The sequence below is a fragment of the Pelmatolapia mariae genome, linkage group LG10_11 (assembly GCF_036321145.2).
Source record: "Pelmatolapia mariae isolate MD_Pm_ZW linkage group LG10_11, Pm_UMD_F_2, whole genome shotgun sequence".
Taxonomy (NCBI): domain Eukaryota; kingdom Metazoa; phylum Chordata; class Actinopteri; order Cichliformes; family Cichlidae; genus Pelmatolapia; species Pelmatolapia mariae.
In genome coordinates this window covers 58,995,136-59,014,624 of record NC_086236.1, presented here as the reverse complement: position 1 = coordinate 59,014,624, position 19,489 = coordinate 58,995,136, and the positions used below count along the sequence as shown (strand labels likewise).

The 19,489-nt window shown below is 40.8% G+C and overlaps 1 long non-coding RNA gene across 1 annotated transcript; it reads left to right on the top strand.

Moving 5' to 3' along the window:
* Positions 1-250: 250 nt before the first annotated feature.
* Positions 251-19,084, top strand: LOC134636756 (uncharacterized). The gene is made up of 4 exons (XR_010095023.1): positions 251-399; positions 8,734-8,923; positions 16,377-16,472; positions 18,466-19,084. It is a non-coding gene; the product is annotated as an uncharacterized LOC134636756 (long non-coding RNA).
* Positions 19,085-19,489: the final 405 nt, after the last annotated feature.

Below are 19,489 nucleotides of genomic sequence, written 5' to 3'. Positions count from 1 at the left end.
AATGCAGGCTGGGTTTTACCACACACGTCTGCAAGTGTTAAAAGTTGTGATTTTTTTTTAAAGGAATACATAAAGAAGGAAAATTAAAACTTGATCATTATTAAAGTATAACATTTCCACTATGTAAATAGATTAGTGCCTTTTCTGTCTGTCCTTCAAAGCAGATATTCTTTTCTTTACATAATAAAATAAAATGAGAAACATAACAGCCCCCTCTGCTGTCGCCATTGTGCTATTGCTTCAACATGGAGCTACTGTTTACTTCCTGTTTGGATCTGCCTGTTCCTGTGAGCTCCTGCTACCTGTCCAACAAGAGAAATTCTTCACTCAGCAAGTTGGTGACAGTGCCTGGACCCTGTTTTAGAGAGTAAAATCTCTGCGTGGTGCTGAGTCCTTAAGGTAAAGTAGATGTGGAAAGTAGCAAACATCGGCTAACGTTACCTCGTTAGCTCTGCCTCTCGGGAGGTCAAAGCTGCAAATATAAAGTTTTTTTTTTCAATTATTATTTGTTTTTGTATATTTATATATTTTTCTTCTATTTTTCCACTTTGGGGCATTGACGCACTTCCTTCCACAACTAGCGGCTTTATTTTGAGCTGGAGCTCTGTACTCTGCTGGAGCGGGGCTGATCTGAAATGGCAACCTTATAGGTTGTTTGTCCAAGTTTCTTCTGGATCTCATATGGCCCTTGCTATTTTTGCTAACAGCTTACTGTCATCACTTGGAAGAAGCACCAGCACTTTCTGACCACGACTGAAGGATCTCTGCCGAGCTGGCTGGTCGTACCAGGCCTTCTGGTGCTGCTGTGCTTCTGCTTTGTGGGGTTGGTCCAACTCTGTCATCTTCTCCAGCCGCTCCTGCATCTGGACAACATAAGAGACAACATTGACAGCCTGTGATCTTTCTTGGTCGCCCTCCCAAGTCTCCCTCAGAAGAGATAAGGGGCCTCGTACCTCATGGCCATACAATAGTTCAAAAGATGAAAAACCTGTAGAGGCCTGGGGTACTTCTCTATATGCAAATAGGAGCACATTCCAGGCCAATGAAAATATTTTCTAATGTGGGCCATGGTCTTGTGCTTTCCCAAGTGGCCAGCCCATGGAATGGAGAGCACCACCTTCTGGACTGCTCTAGGAACCACCAACTGTAATGCTGAACCTTGCTGACGATACAGAGTGCCATCTTTCAGCAGAAATTCCCCCCTGCTGTTCAAATCTTGCTCAGTTCCTTGGTTCCTCTCTGCAGCTTTCTGGAACAAAGATGTTAGAGATGGATCATCATGTTGCATTTCAATAATGTTAACAGGGATTTTAAAACCCAAAGTTAACTCAGGCTCAGTGCTAGGAGCTGGTCGAACAGCAGTATGTAGAAACTTCTCTTGCCTTCTCTCTCTATGTGACTTATGACTTCAGCAATATGGGGACTAGGTCTGCCCTCAGGCTGTGATACCACTGAGAACTGAACCTGTCCGGACTGACTACCTTTCCTGGTTTTAATCTGGAAAGAACTGCATTGATTTCTTCCACTGAAATGGGATGTATTAAATACTTATTTTGAGAGTCGAGGAGTGAAGGTAATTCTAGAGAGCTAAGAAAGACAGCAATATAATTCTCCTCAGCAGCATTAGGTTGTGAATACAGTTCCCTAAAGTAAGGCCTCAAAGCATTTCTGAATGTTTTCTTATTTTGTTTCCAGAATATTAGTTTTGGGGTCCTTAATTTTGTATATCATACTTTCCTCTGGTTGTTTGCGTAATTTGTGTGTCAGGTATGTTGTGGATTTCCCTCCTATCTTGTAGTATTTCTGCCTCAAAAAAGTTAAACTATTTTGGGCCTCCTGGGTGTAAATATCATTAATGTCACCCTGTATTTTTTACAGTTGGATTTGGGGTGTTTATATCTTCCTTTTGTTTCATCTTTAAATTTGCCTGTAGATCTACTAATTTTTGCCCTTTGATTCTGTTTAAGTGGGAGGCGATAGAAATTAATTTACTTCTCATTACCGCTTTAAGCCTATCCCAAAGAATAGTTGGAGATTCTTCCCCTGTGTCATTAATTTCTAGAAATTCTTTAATGTCTTCCTTTATTTTAGAGACTTTGGTAGGCTCATTGAGTAAGTGCGAATTAAATTTCCACAGAGTGTTACGTTTTTTTCCTAGCCACCAATAAAGATAGAGAGATAGGACTATGGTCAGATAAATCCCTCGTTAATATGTCACATTCTCTGATCCTAAATCTATCCACATTAAACATAAAAACGTAGTCCAGGCTGGCATAGACTTTAAATGAGCCCGAATAATGAGTGAAATCTCTGATAGATGGGTAGCGATCTCCACCATGAAAGAAAGAACTTTTCTGGTAAGTGCTGTTATCTTATTAGTCGGGTTGGCGGAGTCTAGTTTTGGATCAAGCCAAAAGTTAAAATCCCCCCCCCCCCCCCCCCCCCCCCCCCCACAGATAACTATCCCCCAAGAGTCCACCATTAAATCAAAAATATTCCTATAGAATAGCCAATCGCTCCCAGGGGGAGCATAAACATTTAATATTGTGATTTCAGACTCCTATATCCTTCCTGTTATTCTAACAAATCTGCCTTCCTTGTCACAGACTTCTGATGTGTGTTCATAGTTAAGTGTACCAGAGATAAGTGTAGCCACACCCCTCTTGTGTTTAGATTTGATGGAAGAAGAGAATACATATTAAAAACCCTTTCTTTTCAATCGCAAGTGATCTGCTTGGTTCATGTGTGTCTCCTGAAGTAATGCTATCTGGTCCTTCACCTTCCTTACTTTAGACAGTATCTTACTCATCTTAATCACATTCAGAACCCCGTTTACTTTAAAATAAATAATTTTCACTGACTCACTTCCTATGGAGATATATTAACTGACCACACAGCAAACTCAATAGCAGCAGGCAACCCCCTCTTAAAAGAGTAACAAGTAAAAAATGTTAAAAATAAACTGAAAATGTTTGAACATAACTGAAGCATGAAAGCTCCTGGCCTGACTTCCAACAGTGGATCGCTTCCACTGCCAGCCTCAGAACATGAAGGGAAACTTTAAGTTCTGAGGCAATTATTGGCAATATATGGCAGGAAGCTGAGGCTACAGTTCACATGGGCCACCAAAATTAGACAATATAAGATTGGAAAATCATTTCCGGGTCTAATGAGTCTCGAGTTCTGCTGACACATTTGGCTAGTTGGGTCAGAATTTGGCATAAGCAACATTAAAGCTTGGAAAGCATTGTGTAAACAAGCTAGAGGTGATGTAACAATAGGATTCTTTCTTGGCACTGTTGTGCCTGTTAGTACCAACTGAGCATCATTTAAACACCACAGCCTGCCTGAGTGTTGTCCACTCTTTTATAACCACAGTGTACACATCTTCTGATGGCTGGTGGTCAGCAGATTAATGTAGATGTCTATGTGAAGCCTGACTGGTTGAACTTAGATTATGAAGATTTTCTTTCCACAAAAAAAACGTTTTTCTTTAAATTAATTTTACATAGTACCTCCCAAGATAAATATGACAACTTGCTTCACAACCAGCGGGCTAAAAACATAAAGACATAAAGAAAATATAAGTTTTTAGCTGCTTTTTAAAAACTACCAGCAATTCTACAGATCTCAAACTCAGAGTCTAGGGACCAGTCTTCCAAAAGCTCTGCCATCTTTAGATGTCAAACTTGTATGATGCACAGCCATCAGGTGTTGATCACATGACCTTAGGCTCCTGCTGGAGGTTCACAAATAGCTCTAAAAGTCAAAACTAGAATCTAAAAATGGACCATATATAGGGCTCGGCCCATCACTTCAGATTTAGAATATTAGGCCGTATCAGAAAATTCTAAATAAACTTTGAGACACACATACCAATGTAAAAGGCACTGATGGTGAGAGGAGCCGCAATCAGCTGATCCACCACCACCTTCCCAGTCATTGCCCTTACTCCGCCTCTTGGCAGCATCTCCAGTCCTCTGAGCCAGTGATAGTTGAAGTTGGTGTGGAAACAAAAAGCGACAGTTGCCACTCAAGCCATCTGATGCTATTTGACTCCTACTAAATCCTCTGATCTGAAACTTACCTTTCAGCGTTGCTCCTCTCACACTCTTCTGAGTCTGCTCAAAGCCAAAAAGACACAAACTACATTTCTCTGAACAAAGACGATCATCAGCAGAGGCAAATCTACATGTGACGAGATCTCACAGGGTCAAAGTTCTGCTACTGTTGCAGGGCATGTGTGATAAAGCCTTATCATCCCCCTGGAGAGGACTGTGAGAAAACACCACACGTGAAGAGTGAGACTGACTGAACACACACTAACAAACTCATGCTGTAAAGCCTAAACAGCTGAATTTATGTACATGTAGATTTGATAACAATGGTTGAATGTACTCATTGCACTCTTCCTATAATGTCACTATGTAAGCAAATCCTGGTAAGAAAATCTCTCAGACACTATGACTTACCACGTTATTCCTAGTAACCAAACCACAGCTGTGCAGTCCTCGAGCCGGAAGCATGTGTAGTGTCACTATAGATGCCGCTCCTGCAGCAGCAGTTCCCTCCTGCTTGGCTTTGAAAAGGTGCCAAAATCAGATAGAAGCGATTTTTAAGATTTTATGGCTTGTTTTGAAGTAAGTGAATGAGTTTACACCTCTCACCTGTGTGTTTTTGTCTTCTTTTTTTTTTTTTTTACTGTGAACATTCTCACAAAATCATTGACATCTTCCAAGTAGTTACTCTGTGTCCCAACAGCCAAATGAAAGCATAAAGGAGACGATGCCATTGCATTAACTGCTCCGAAAATGTGCCTCTGCATATCAGGACCTCACCAGCATTGGGTAATTTTTGCTTTTACTTGTGCTGTATTAGTATATATTGAATGTTTTTGCTCGTGTAGCTCTGCAGGTCATTAGTTAAAATGTGTTTTGTTTAATATGCTTAAACACATTTTCTTGTTTTATTTAGTGAAAAGCCAAAAGATCTGCAAACTTGTCAGCACAGATTAGGATTTAGGCTGGATCGAGCAATATGCTCACTGGACAATTTATTAGGCACACCTTGCTAAAAGCAGGTTGGGCCCCTTTGACTTTTTTTTACTTTCATAACTGCTTTGTTTGTGTGGCAGAGATTCAACAAAGTGGTGGGAACAAAACTCACACTCAAAGCTTTTTAGTCCATATTGACACGACAGCGTCACACAGCTACTGCAGATTTTATCTGATTCCCCAATGTGAGCCTCCCATTCTGTTTCACCCCAAAGGTGCTCTACTGGATTGAGATTTGGTGACTGTGGAGGCCATTTGAGTGCAGTGAACTATTTGTGATGTTCAAAAAAAAATAGTTTGAGATGATTTGAAATTTGTGACAGTGCGTGTTATCCATCAGAAGACAGGCACACTGTGGTTATAAAGGGATGGACATAGCCAGCAGCACTGATGCTCAATTGGTACTAACAAGCCTATAGTGTACCGAAGAAGCCCCTCACACCTTAACCCAACCACAACCATCCTAAACTGTTGATAAAAGGCTTGATGGAGCCATGTCTTCATGTTCTTTACACAAATTCTGACTCTACCATCTGAATATTGCAGCAGAAATCGAGACTCTTCAGGGTTTTGTCAGTCTTCTGTTATCCAGTTTTGGCAAGTCCGTGTAAACTGTAGGCTCAGTTGCCCATTCTCAGCTGACAGGAGTGGATGATTAGATATTTCTGTTAATGAGCTGTGTAACAGGTATTTAGGAACTTCATTTCTGAGAATGAATGTGTCAGTTTTTGGCTTGAAGTGAAATAAGTCGACAACTTTTTACCAAGTTACTTTTAGGTAAAAATTTCTGAAAAATTTCAATCTGGTTTTAAATCACTTCATAGCACTGAGACAGCACTTTTAAGGATTTTTAACGATATTCTTTTAACTCTGGACTCTGGCAGCCCTGCTGCCCTTTTATTGTTGGACCTGTCAGCAGCTTTTGACACGGTCAACCATGACATCCTGTTATCACGGCTAGAATTTCATGCTGGCCTAAAGGTATCTGCCCTACAGTGGTTTCGGTCCTACTTGTCAGAAAGGTCTTTTCATGTCAATATGGGCCCCCATAACTCCAAAATAGCCCCTCTTAAATACGGTGTACCTCAAGGCTCTATTTTGGGTCCTGCCCTGTTCGCACTCTATCTGTTGCCATTGGGTTCCATCTTCTCGCGGTGCAGCATTTCATTTCACTGTTTTGCTGATGATTTGCAGATTGATCTACCTTTAAAAGCAGGGTCAGACCATCCCCAGCTCTTATTAGGCTGCCTTGAAGACATCAAAAAGTGGTTGTCATTCAATTTTTTAAAGCTAAATGAAAATAAAACTGAAGTTGACATGTTTGGCAACTTTAATCACATCGATAGCACTCTGGGCCCCCTTTCCTCCTATTGTAAAACACATGTAAAAAACCTCGGTGTCTACATTGATGGTTCTTTTAAATTGAATAAGCAGGTGAGTGCAGTAGTTCAGTCATGCTTCTTTCAGTTAAGACAGCTAGCCAAGGTAAAGCCATACCTTCCGGCTAACGTCTTTGAACGTGTTATTCACCTTTTCCTTACTTGCAGATTGGACTACTGCAATTCATTGTATTATGGTCTAGACCAGGCCACCATCCATAGTCTTCAGATGGTCCAAAATGCAGCTGCTCGCCTGCTAACTGGTACCAAACGGAGAGAGCATATAACCCCAGTTTTAGCTTCTTTACACTGGCTTCCTGTCTGCTACAGGATCCAATTTAAACTTTTACTTTTTGTTTTTAAGTTCCTTAACGCCCGAGCCCCTCCTTACCTGTCTGAGCTCCTCTCTGCTTATGCTCCAGGAAAAACCATGAGGTCTAGCTCAAAATTAATGCTGTCCATCCCACGGACTTATCTCAAATCTCGTGGTGATGGAGCCTTCTCTGTGGCAGGTCCCAGACTCTGGAATAGTCTCCCCCTAAATATTAGATCTGCATAAACACTTGAGCAATTTAAATCACTACTAAAGACACATTTAATGCCCTGGCTTTTAACACACTATGACCCAAGCATTCTGGTCTTATTTTAAATAGTTTTAGTTATTGTTTTAATTCTTTTATTGTCCTATTATTGTTTTATATTGTTATTATTGTATTACATTGTTGCTTTTTAATGCCATTTTTATATTGTTAAGCACTTTGTGCAGCATCGGCTGTTTATAATGTGCTATATAAATAAACTTGACCTTGACCTTAAGGTAAAAGATACCACAAAGTAACTGGACTGTCTACATATGGTCAAATGTAGACAGTCAAATACCTACTCCTTATTTGCCTTTTTGTTGTGTGTTGTGTTGGATTTGCATGTTGCTCTCACATCTAAAAATCCAACAATAATGGTGAGCTGCAAAAAAAGAGAAAAGTTAATCATCTTAACCTTTAAATCTTTGTAAAGTTAAATGTATTTTCACATCTGTATAAAAAAAATAAAGCCTAGCCACACACCTGCTGCATAGATAGCACACCTCCTCAGCCTTTAGTGCAGTTTGTAGAGAGATACACAGAAACCTGGAGACAAAACGGTAAGCAGGCTTTTGCAGTTATTTTTATATTAGAAGTTATGCAGATCTGCTGTTTCCATAGTACAACACATTAACTGTAACAGCGTTTTTATTGACATTTTGTTGTTATAATAAATATGAGTTACAGCCTTTACAAACAGGTTTATTTAAACACTTATTGCTTAATCTGTGATTTTTACCTGCAGTTTGTCTTTTCTCATAATTTAATCACTTTATTTTTTAATGATCATTCATCCTGATCACTTCCTATATGTTCATTTTAAGAGAATTGGGGCTTCATTTCTTTATAGTGATTTCCTAGTTGGTGGAAATTGACTACGTACACTTTTGGGTACTTTACTTGTACTAAACATAAATTCACAGCGAAGTGTTGAGCTTTTAACTCCCCTGCTATTGCTTTACAGATATATTGCAGTTAGTCTGTTTTTTTGCGTTATAGTTGGGGATAAAATTTGTGGCAGCCAGGCTTTTAGACTTTTGTCTTTTTAAGGCATGGCTCAGGCAGTAGGGTGTGTTGTCTACCAATCAGAAAGTCGGTTTAACGATGCCCAGCTATTCCAGTGTACATGTCAAAGTATCCATGCGCAAGACGCTGAGTGTAAATGTTAGAAAACACAAAGGCAGAGATAAAAGTGCTGTATGAATGTCTGTGTATGTGTTAGTTGGGTAAATAAGACTATAATGGATAAGTCATATAACATTAATAAATAATCCTTTGAGTGCTAAAATTGAGTAGAAAGGTGCAAGTACCAGACTATTTACTCCTTATCATGTCACAAAATTTTAATTTTGAGAAATAATAAGAGCATTTTTTTCCTGTGCAGAATAAATACTTTTAGATATTGTGAAGGCAGATTATATTTTATTTAAGTACAAGAGAAATTTACTCCTTCCATCATCGTTTCTTGTCTGTCAGGAAATGCAGGATTCAGTTCAAGATTACTCTGATTACTTTCAGAGCTCTGCCTGCCTTACGGGTATACAACACCTTTATGACCAGCACCTGTCTGAGCTCCTCTGATCAGGATCTGTTCTGCTCTCCATCCTTTAAACTCAAGAAGACTCTGCTGGAGCATTTATGTTATATAAATGGACTTTTATTCATTTTAAGTCAGTGACTCCTACTCTCCTAAATCTCCACTACATGTATGTTTCTCAGGCATGCAACCGGCCATCTCCGCGAGTCTCGAGCCTGGGTTGGAGCGAGGGGTCCCCTGGGGTCCTGACCTTTACACCTTTGTAACTTCAGCAGCAGGTCACCTGATGAGGACCCTGCAGAAACCCAAGAAGAACCGACCATCCAAGCGGCAGGTCAACCACCGTCGCTTCCTGCACAACATGATTCAGAGGTGTGTTTGACCATCAGTGAAACACTTGCAGTAAAATGTAGCACAGCTTTTTTCCTGCCAGTGAAACTGAGCGTAAGAAAATGCGAGCTGTTGGATTTTTAGATGTGAGAGCAACATGCAAATCCCACACAACACACAACACAAAGGCAAATAAGGAGTAGGTATTTGACTGTCTACATTTGACCATATGTAGACAGTCCAGTTACTTTGTGGTATCTTTTACCTTAAGGTCAAGGTCAAGTTTATTTATATAGCACATTTCAAACAGCCGATGCTGCACAAAGTGCTTAACAATATAAAAATGGCATTAAAAAGCAACAATGTAATACAATAATAACAATATAAAACAATAATAGGACAATAAAAGAATTTTTTAATTGGGGTATTCGTAAGTCGGGGTTCCACTGTACACACTGAAAGTTAGGAGAGTAATTTGATAAAAATCTAACATATGTGACTTCAAAAAACAAGCTCACAGGGAAGGTTCTCACAACACCGGCAAAAGTTGACTTCATCTTTCTAAAAATGTTTTCAAGAAAATGTTTGATGGATTTTTATCATTTCAAACCGGATAACATTCATAGTTTAACTTACACATACATGCTAACAGTGAAAAAACATTCTCAGTTTAATATCCTGGAATATTTCTGGATTTTATTGAGGCCTGAGATTAGAGAATAATTTGTTTAAAAAGGTAGAAAGGTTGGCCTGCATGATTCTGAGCTGTTGAGGACGTTATCAGAGTATCATCCATCCATCCCTCCATCCAGCTTCATCCTTAGTTCAGGCATCGTGGGGAGACTAGAGCCTATTCCAGCTGTCGCAGCGCAAGAACAACTGGACAGGTCGCCCATCTATCATGAAGCTAACACTTCACACATAATTTAGGATCACAAATTAACCTAAACTTGCATTTCTTTGGACTGTGGGAGGAATCTGGTGAAAACCAGCATATGGGAGAACACAGAAAGGCCCCACCTGGCCGTTGGGTTTGAGCCAGTAGGCAACAATCCTAACTGCTGCACTAACATGCTGCCCATGTAAGGTTATACTAGGCAGATTGCTAGACTTGTAGTCAAGATCGCCTAAACCGAGACCAAGACAAGACCAAGACCAGAGGGTATCGAGACCAAGACAAGACCAAGACCAAGTCGAGACCAAGATCAAGATCAAGACCGAGACAAAAAAAAAGCATTTAAAGTGCAGCCAGATGCTGCTTCGTTTACGGGTGTCAGGCATATTTATGTGTTTTTGCTTTCGCACAGCCCTCCTCACCACTGTCTACTGTCTCACTCACTTACTGAGAGGACAGACGCACGCTCCACTTGACTGTCGCGTCTCTCACCCTCTCTGTTTTTCCACACAATAATATTATCCTATATCCTCACATGTGATTGGCCACAATATGGAGGGATTGGAGCATAGCTGAGCCACTGTGTGAGAGCTGAGCAGCGAAAGGAAATTAAGTGAGGGTAGAAATGACTGAAAGAGTAATAGGCTCTGTTTTGAGTTTTGTTCAAAAAAGAATGACTTCATACAGGAAAAAAAATATATCACAAACTCTAACTATGAAACAAATTACACTCCAAAAGACCCCAGGCTTCTGAAAAAATGACCCGGGCTTATGCCCAAAAGTACCTCTGCAAGTACTTTTATTGCAGTATATTCATTTCATGAGCTGCTGTAACATGAATAAAATGGCTGAATTGCCACCTTAGCATGCACTCAAGTTCCATGGAGTTTTGATAATGATCTACTAATTTTATCCAGGTGTGTTGAAGCAGGGACAGATGGAAAAATTTCAGGACACAAGCGCTGTGTCCAAATTCATGGGCTGCATCCTCCTGAGGACCTGGCCCACGAAGACCGCGAAGGCTGGGTCCTCAGGAGGATGCAGAAGGTCGGGTAGGCCGGAAGTAAACGGCTGGGGAAATTGAACAGTCTAGCCTTCTGATTAGCGTCACCGCTGTCTCGGTGGAGTTTAATAAACTCGGCCGTCTGCTCCTTGCTATCTAAAATATAACAGGACACTGGCGTAAATTCTCGACCATCTCACACTTCTGTTTAATCAGTTTTCTGTTTGACGTTTATTCAGCTGTGTAAAAACCAAGGAAGAACCCACCCGGGGATTAATAAAGTTTTATTTTATCTAATCTAATCTAATAACTTTAATCTCAGCCAAACCAATTTACTCACGAACAAATAAAACACTGAAAAAAAGACAAACAATAACATTTTTAGGTTATCTAAGTGACTTATTTATTACGTTTAACCTGAGTAGCAAAAGTCCGCAGTGATCTGAAAATGATGTGCTGGGAGTTGTGCCGTTCTCGGCGGCTTCAGTGACCCTCGAGCTCTCGGCTAGCTATCGAGCTGGTGGGTAACAGACGTCTCCCAAAACGTCGAAACACTTTTGCAAATATGCGATATCTTGATAAACCGAGCAGATATTTGAAGTTTACACACCCACATTCTCACCTGAAAATATGTTAAAAGTTTATGTCGTGACCCAGAAAGATTAGTAAGAGTAATTTTAAAACTTAGTAGCGACCGCCATTGCCGAAAACTGGAGTTTGGCTGGGCCGCGCTATAAATTCTGGGATATGGTGGGCCATGAAGGACACACCCGACCCATCCTTCAAATTCGAGGAAAAGGAGGACGCATTTGTCGGCTGCATTCAGAGGAGTCTACGAATTTGGACAGCCTTCGGCACGTCGCTGTGACGTCATCGGTCTACAAATGCGTCCTCAGGAGGATGCAGCCCATGAATTTGGACACAGCTAAGGGCTGTGTCCCAATTCAGCGACCGCACGCTTCGAGTACGTATTTTGAGACCTATTACGTCACAGCAACGCAACAACGGCTGTCCCAATCCAAAGTGTACTCCAAATGCGCCGTTGGTTTCCCCAAATTTCAAGCGTGGTCCGGTGTATGCTCTGTGATCCCATAATTGTGGGACACAATTCATAGCGCAGCGGTGGGTGTGGATAATTTTGCCACAAAAATACAGCAGACGGCAGAAGTGGAGCGGCCGAAGAGTAAACTGTCAAAAGTAAGTACTGAATATTATGTCACTTATTTATGTGTGAATGTTTAATAATGAAGAACATTAAAACATTACTGTTGGCCACATGTCGGCAAAGTTATGTGACATTAGCGATGTTTGTATTAACATCACTGATGTCTTAACTTTGTATTAACTTGGTTTTAAAACCTTTACTTTAAAATGTACGCCGTTCAATAGTTGACCTTAATCTTACAGAGTACTTTCAGTACTTACTTTTGACAGTTTACTCTTCGGCCATTACTCTCTGAGCTTTGTGTTGGATCAGTGCTTTCCAGAGTTTAAGCAGCAGACGCGCGTCCGCATCAGCCGCTGACCTCATCACTCACGGCCTTCACTGTGGAACTGGGACCTGCTGAGATCTGGGTGCATTAGCTTCAGTCCAGAGGTGTTTGGTTTGCTCTTCAGTAGCTGCTATCAAATCTAAATGGGAAGAGGACATTACCCTTCATATTACGGATGAACTGTGGGTCTCTATCCTTGGCCAGGTTCACAACGTCAGAGCGTCAAGAACTTTGAACAGCAATCATCAAATAAAGTGGTGTTTGTTGTTTTACACAGTTATAACCTACATATATAAATAGAGATGAAGTGTTTGTAGAACAAGTGTCACCAACTTTTCCCCTCTTCTTCTTCAGGACCCTGGAGAAAAACAAAAAGAAAGGCAAGATCTTTTAAGGACAGTCGGCAGGACCACCCCAACTCAAGAAAGTTTTGTTTGCCAATGTTGCCAGTCAGGACACCAGTGTGTGGCTCTGATATTACCCCACCTCCTCCCGATCTTCCTCTATCCTCCCCTCTTCTCCTCTCCCTCTTCTTCTGTCCCTGCTCTGTCTGCCAGCACAGCCGTGCTCCTGCTCCCAGCTGCTAGAGGGTGCATGTAAGGCCAGAACAGCCTCTGCAGAGCCCCCTGGCTGCCTAAGAACTAGTCATCATTATCTTCTTCATCATCCTCAAGGAATGTTTATTTCCCATATTATTTTAATTATTATTGTTGATGTTATTATTATTTTATTGTTACAAGTAAATACTGTTCTCCACCCCCAAATCTGCTGCTTTCTTTCTTCCCAAGGTTGCTTTTAAATGACTGGGGTGTGTAGATTTATCATTTACCTGCGGCCACGCCAGTGTTTATCTTTTGCTTTAATTTTGTGCTGAGTAAATCGTTAGAGAGTGATATGAAATGCTGAATATGGAATATGTACCAATAATCTTTATAAATGGCGGCCAAATTTCCCCAACCTTTAAACATCTGTGTTGGCCCGCAGTTTCACAATCGGTTCATCCCTACAAATACCCACAAGTTAAGTCTGTACAATTAGTTTCTGTTGAAATACTTGTTTACAGGAAAAGTTAAAGTATATGAACATTTAACCTGACCTTGTATCAAAGTAAGAAAAGGACAAGGCATTAACGAATCCTTTCTGTTTTGTTTTGGTTTTGAGTGTACCTGTTAAACCTGTAACCCTCGTCCCATCAGCGCAGCAGGCTAGAACGAAACGCTGTCGGTAGAAAAAACGAGAAAATGCATCTTGGGCCTTTTTATAGATAACAAAAAAATGGCTAAAGCTTCTTTTTTTTCCTGAAATATAACGCTTTCTTTTTCCTGTGTGTTTAGCTATGTTCACTAGCCTCGGACCACCATTTATATTGTCATAAGTGTTATATTTCACCTTAGTTTATTTTTATATATACCGAGCCAGCTGAAGTAATACCTTCTTTTGTATGTTTAGAAAAATCCTCAGAGACTTGACAGCTGCGTGTCCACTGTTAAAGAAAAACACTTCCAAATATTAACAGTGATTCTGGACACATTGAAAAAAATAAAATAAAAACGGCCCACGTTATTTCAGTTACTCTGCGGAAACGATCAGTGGGAAATGAAGAGTCAACACCACATTTTGCTTTGGCTATGTACTCCATCTCTGTATTTTTCATTTTATTTTTCATTTGTAATGTACAAAGTCACTTAATAAACCTGTGATATTGAAGAGTAAGATGGATTTATTATGAGAAAACATGTGCTCATTATGAAGTGGGGAGAACACCAGTTTTGTGACGGAAACATAAACATAAAAGAATGCTTTTATTATTATTATTATTATTATTATTATTATTATAGCCCCTCAATTAAAATAATTTTATTTTAATTAAAATAAAACTTGCAATTGCTGAGCTTACAGTCATTTCTTTCACAATTCAACAATAAAAGCTGAGTTGCCCCATAAACTCAAATACACTAAGGGTTTCAACTAATCCTTTAACGTTTTGGAGCAAAAGTTGGTCTCAGATGAAATTTATTGCTGGCAAAATGAATGAATTCAAGTTTTACATGAGTTGAAGCTGTTGGCGCCTTTCTGTGCCTGAGCACGCATGCGCATCTCATATTTTTGGATACTATGGGGTCTACTTTGAACTTTGGCAAGGACTGAAAGCCACCTGGCCGTCTGCCTTAATGCGAACACGAGGCTTCTTACACCAGAAGCTGGATGCAGCTAAGGTGTTCATCTCAACTTTATTAAGGCAAGTAATGTTTCTTTTGTTGTGTATTTATATGTGATTACTACATCATTTAAGATTCCCCCTAGGCTGTTTTACTCAATCGTGCTGCTTGAATGCCCTCGTGAGCAACTTGAATGTTTTCCATCATAAAATAGTGCTTTAAAGTTTTCGTATAAAAATCGCCATGTCACAAAACAATGAAAATCCGACAAACGTCCCTACCAAACAGGCGCGTTCATGTCTGACAAGTTTGCGAGACACCCCCTACGTGTATTTCATGAAGTGCAGGTTGTGGCTGCCATACCACCGAACGAAAAAAAACCCGACAAAATAGGCTAGCTCGCTCATGGCTGACGACCATGGGCGGCAAACCCCCGCCGCTTTAAAAATAATAATAATAATTTCGGGGGCGCCCGCTGCCATGTCGTTTAATTTGTTCAAATCATATTTAGTCAATAAAATATGTGGTTTAGTTTGTGTGTGAATGGGGTGGTGGAGTCCTCATGGCCAGCTAGCTCCACCAAACACACAGGCAGGAGGGAGAGGAAGATCAGAGAAGCCGCTACAGAGCAGTAAATATGGGGGTATTTTAAATACGAAGGCAAACTAGAGTCTGCACGAGTCATATCAAACAGACCCTCTGGGGTTGACGGACGCGCCGGCACGTCAAAATCACATGACCAATTTAAGACGACACAGCTACAAGATGCAGCGACCCAGTCTCTGTTTCAATTTGGGTCGAAAGTGCGGACGTCAATCTATACAGCAGTTTTTGAATTGTTTCGATAGGCCATGTAAAACCAGAGTTATGATAAAAAATACACGCGATGTTTTGTTTTCTCTGAACAAAACAGTCTTTACAGCGGGAAGAACGGCAAAAACTGCGTTTTCTGCGGACCACGCTAGCAAACACTCTCCACTTGCCAGTAAAAGAAAGAAAAACAAAAAACACTCCTTCCCTATTGGTGTTAGAGTTGACCATGTCAGCCAATCAAAGAAAATGATAGGGCAACATGTGGCACTTGGTTGTTTAGGGAGAAGGAAGTTTTAGGAGTGAGACCCGCGACGGAAAGCGGGCGAGCAAAAGAAAGAGAGCGCGAGTTTTCATATGTGAGACATTAGTGACGTTTAGCGTGTTTGGAGGCTAGAGTTAGTGTGTTGTGTAGTTATTGTTTTGTAGTGTGTGTCAGTTATACTGCTGATTGTCACATTTGCTCCAAAAAAAGCCATCAAAGGCAGATTCCAGTGTAAACGCTGTTCCCACATAGAAAACAGGATTTATCCACCTCCTGCTGTCAGACCTGCAGGGTTTAGGCCTGTGTGTTCTCTTCTGTCTTATACTGAACACAAACTATTTTTTTGGACTGGCACAAATAATTTGTGTGCCTTCTTATTTGATGCAGAACACCTGATTGTTCTGTAAATAGATTTAAATGGTTATATAAAAACCGCCTGAGGCCTTGGCTGCATTTTTAGGTAAATAGTACCATATAACCTTGCTTGCAAAGCTTGTGCATGAACCTGAAGTTCACAAATTGATATATAAAAATTGTTAGTTTTCAAAAAGTGTGTCCTCCTGAATGGGATTATAAGCTAACAAGCAGCGCTGTGTGTTTGGCAGATGGCAGGTCATGACGGACAGTTCAACTCTCATCCCACTCATGCCACTTTTTGTTATAAATGTTGTCATAGGTGTGCTACATTGATTGTGCATCAAAATTACTTTAAAAAAAACTGACAAAACCATGAGCAGTTATCTGGAATAACTAATTTTAACATCTTTCTTAAGGCTGTATTTTTAGCAACAACACTTAATGTGTTTTAAAAACAAAATGGTAGGTAGGTTTATAAATGAGACTGAGTCTTATTTGATTTCCTTGTTTTAGGTCTCATACATAGTCCAGCATCGCCGAACCATCAGTTTGGAAGGGTTACCGATATTTGTTCGCGACGACGAGACCAAACTCTTCCTAACATGTCTGGTGAGTATGCAAATCTGCTCAATCTTCAGTTTTGGTTTACAGAGACGATTTTGCTCCTTTCCTTTGCGAAGTAGTCGCTAGACTCTGGGGCACTTCCTTCATCATGCTACCAGGCCTGTATCACAGTGTTACTTAAGAAGGGCAAGGACCTGACTGACTGTGCTTCTTATAGGCCTATATTTCTGTTAAACATGGATGTTAAAATTCTGTCTAAGCTACTGGCACACAGGCTGGAAAAAAATCTTCCTGCTATAATCTCTCACAACCAAACTGGCTTTATAAAAAATCGGCACGCCTTCTTTAACATACGGCGACTTTTTAATATTATCTACGCCCCCAGCCATGTTGTGCCTGAATGCCTTATTGCTATGGACGTGGAAAAAGCTTTTGATAGGGTGGAGTTGGAATATTTGTTTTTTACTTTAGAAAGGTTTGGAATGGGCCCCTCATTTTGCTCATGGATCGAACTTCTTTACGCAAGCCCCACGGCTTCAGTGCTAACTAACTGTCACTACTCTGACCATTTTAGGCTCCACTGCGGAACGAGACAGGGCTGCCCTTTAAGCCCTTTGCCTTTTGCCCTTGCAATTAGCCATTAGCAATTGCAGTCCGTGGTAGTGGGGACATAAAAGGCATATGGAGGGGGGGATTGAGCATAGTTCCACTGTATGCCGAGGACCACCTTCTATTTCTTTCCAACCCGCTTACCTCCTTACCCGCTGTATTTAATATACTGAATGGTTTTAGTCAGCTCTCTGGATACAAAATTAATATGAATAAGAGTGAGCTGTTTTTGATTAACGAGAGGGCTCAAAATCTAGATTTGGTAAATGTTCCCTTTAAAATAGTCACAGATCACTTTGATTACCTTGGGATATGTGTCACAAAGCAATTTAATTGTTTGTTTAAGAAGAATCTCCGCCCCCTGCTGGAACAGTGCAAGCACATGCTGTCCAGATGGTCCCCATTATCCTTATCTTTAATAGGTAGGATTAACTCAGTGAAAATGTATGTTATGTTTTTCAATGCCTCCCTATCCTGATTCCAAAATCCTTTTTTAAATCTCTAGACTCACTAATCACTTCATTTATTTGGAATGGTAAACCCCCCCAAATTGAAGAAATCTATTCTTCAAAAGCCCAAGCCGGTTGGAGGTTTAGGCCTCCCTAATTTCCAGTACTATTATTGGGCCGCCAATATCAGGTGTTTATTGTATTGGAGACACTACAATCTCGAACCGTCACCACCAGTTTGGGTTGCGATGGAGTCATATTCAAGTTGGAAAATTTCTCTACCTGCGACTTTAGGTTCATCACTCCCTTTGGCATTGCCTCTACCCAGTAACAATAGAATTGTCCAGCAGTCTCTTAGAATCTGGTCTCAGTTTAGGAAGAGTCTGGGTCTCCGGGCTTTCTCACTTCAAAGCCCTGTTGCAGCAAACCACCTATTCGTTCCCTCAATGGCAGATAATGCTTTTCATATCTGGCATAGAAAGGGCCTAAAATCCTTTGCAGACTTATATGAAGATGGACAATTTGCAAGTTTCTCTCGAATATCCACCAAATTTGCCATAGCTGCAGCTCAGTTTTTTCGTTTGTTACAGGCCAGACACTACGTGCAGAGTGTGACAGCAGAATTCCCCCAAATACCTCCATACAATCCAGTAGATGATTTCTTTCTTTTTTTTTTAATGGTCTACCCAACCTCAAGGGGCATAATATCAGCCTTGTACAGTTTAATTTCCAATTTACAGTGCTCTTCAGTAGCTGCTATCAAATCTAAATGGGAAGAGGACATTACCTTTCATATTACGGATGAACTGTGGGTCTCTATCCTTGGCCAGGTTCACAACGTCAGAGCGTCAAGAACTTTGAACAGCAATCATCAAATAAAGTGGTGTTTGTTGTTTTACACAGTTATAACCTACATATATAAATAGAGATGAAGTGTTTGTAGAACAAGTGTCACCAACTTTTCCCCTCTTCTTCTTCAGGACCCTGGAGAAAAACAAAAAGAAAGGCAAGATCTTTTAAGGACAGTCGGCAGGACCACCCCAACTCAAGAAAGTTTTGTTTGCCAATGTTGCCAGTCAGGACACCAGTGTGTGGCTCAGATATTACCCCACCTCCTCCCGATCTTCCTCTATCCTCCCCTCTTCAGGACCCTGGAGAAAAACAAAAAGAAAGGCAAGATCTTTTAAGGACAGTCGGCAGGACCACCCCAACTCAAGAAAGTTTTGTTTGCCAATGTTGCCAGTCAGGACACCAGTGTGTGGCTCTGATATTACCCCACCTCCTCCCGATCTTCCTCTATCCTCCCCTCTTCAGGACCCTGGAGAAAAACAAAAAGAAAGGCAAGATCTTTTAAGGACAGTCGGCAGGACCACACCAACTCAAGAAAGTTTTGTTTGCCAATGTTGCCAGTCAGGACACCAGTGTGTGGCTCTGATATTACCCCACCTCCTCCCGATCTTCCTCTATCCTCCCCTCTTCAGGACCCTGGAGAAAAACAAAAAGAAAGGCAAGATCTTTTAAGGACAGTCGGCAGGACCACACCAACTCAAGAAAGTTTTGTTTGCCAATGTTGCCAGTCAGGACACCAGTGTGTGGCTCGGATATTACCCCACCTCCTCCCGATCTTCCTCTATCCTCCCCTCTTCTCCTCTCCCTCTTCTTCTGTCCCTGCTCTGTCTGCCAGCACAGCCGTGCTCCTGCTCCCAGCTGCTAGAGGGTGCATGTAAGGCCAGAACAGCCTCTGCAGAGCCCCCTGGCTGCCTAAGAACTAGTCATCATTATCTTCTTCATCATCCTCAAGGAATGTTTATTTCCCATATTATTTTAATTATTATTGTTGATGTTATTATTATTTTATTGTTACAAGTAAATACTGTTCTCCACCCCCAAATCTGCTGCTTTCTTTCTTCCCAAGGTTGCTTTTAAATGACTGGGGTGTGTAGATTTATCATTTACCTGCGGCCACGCCAGTGTTTATCTTTTGCTTTAATTTTGTGCTGAGTA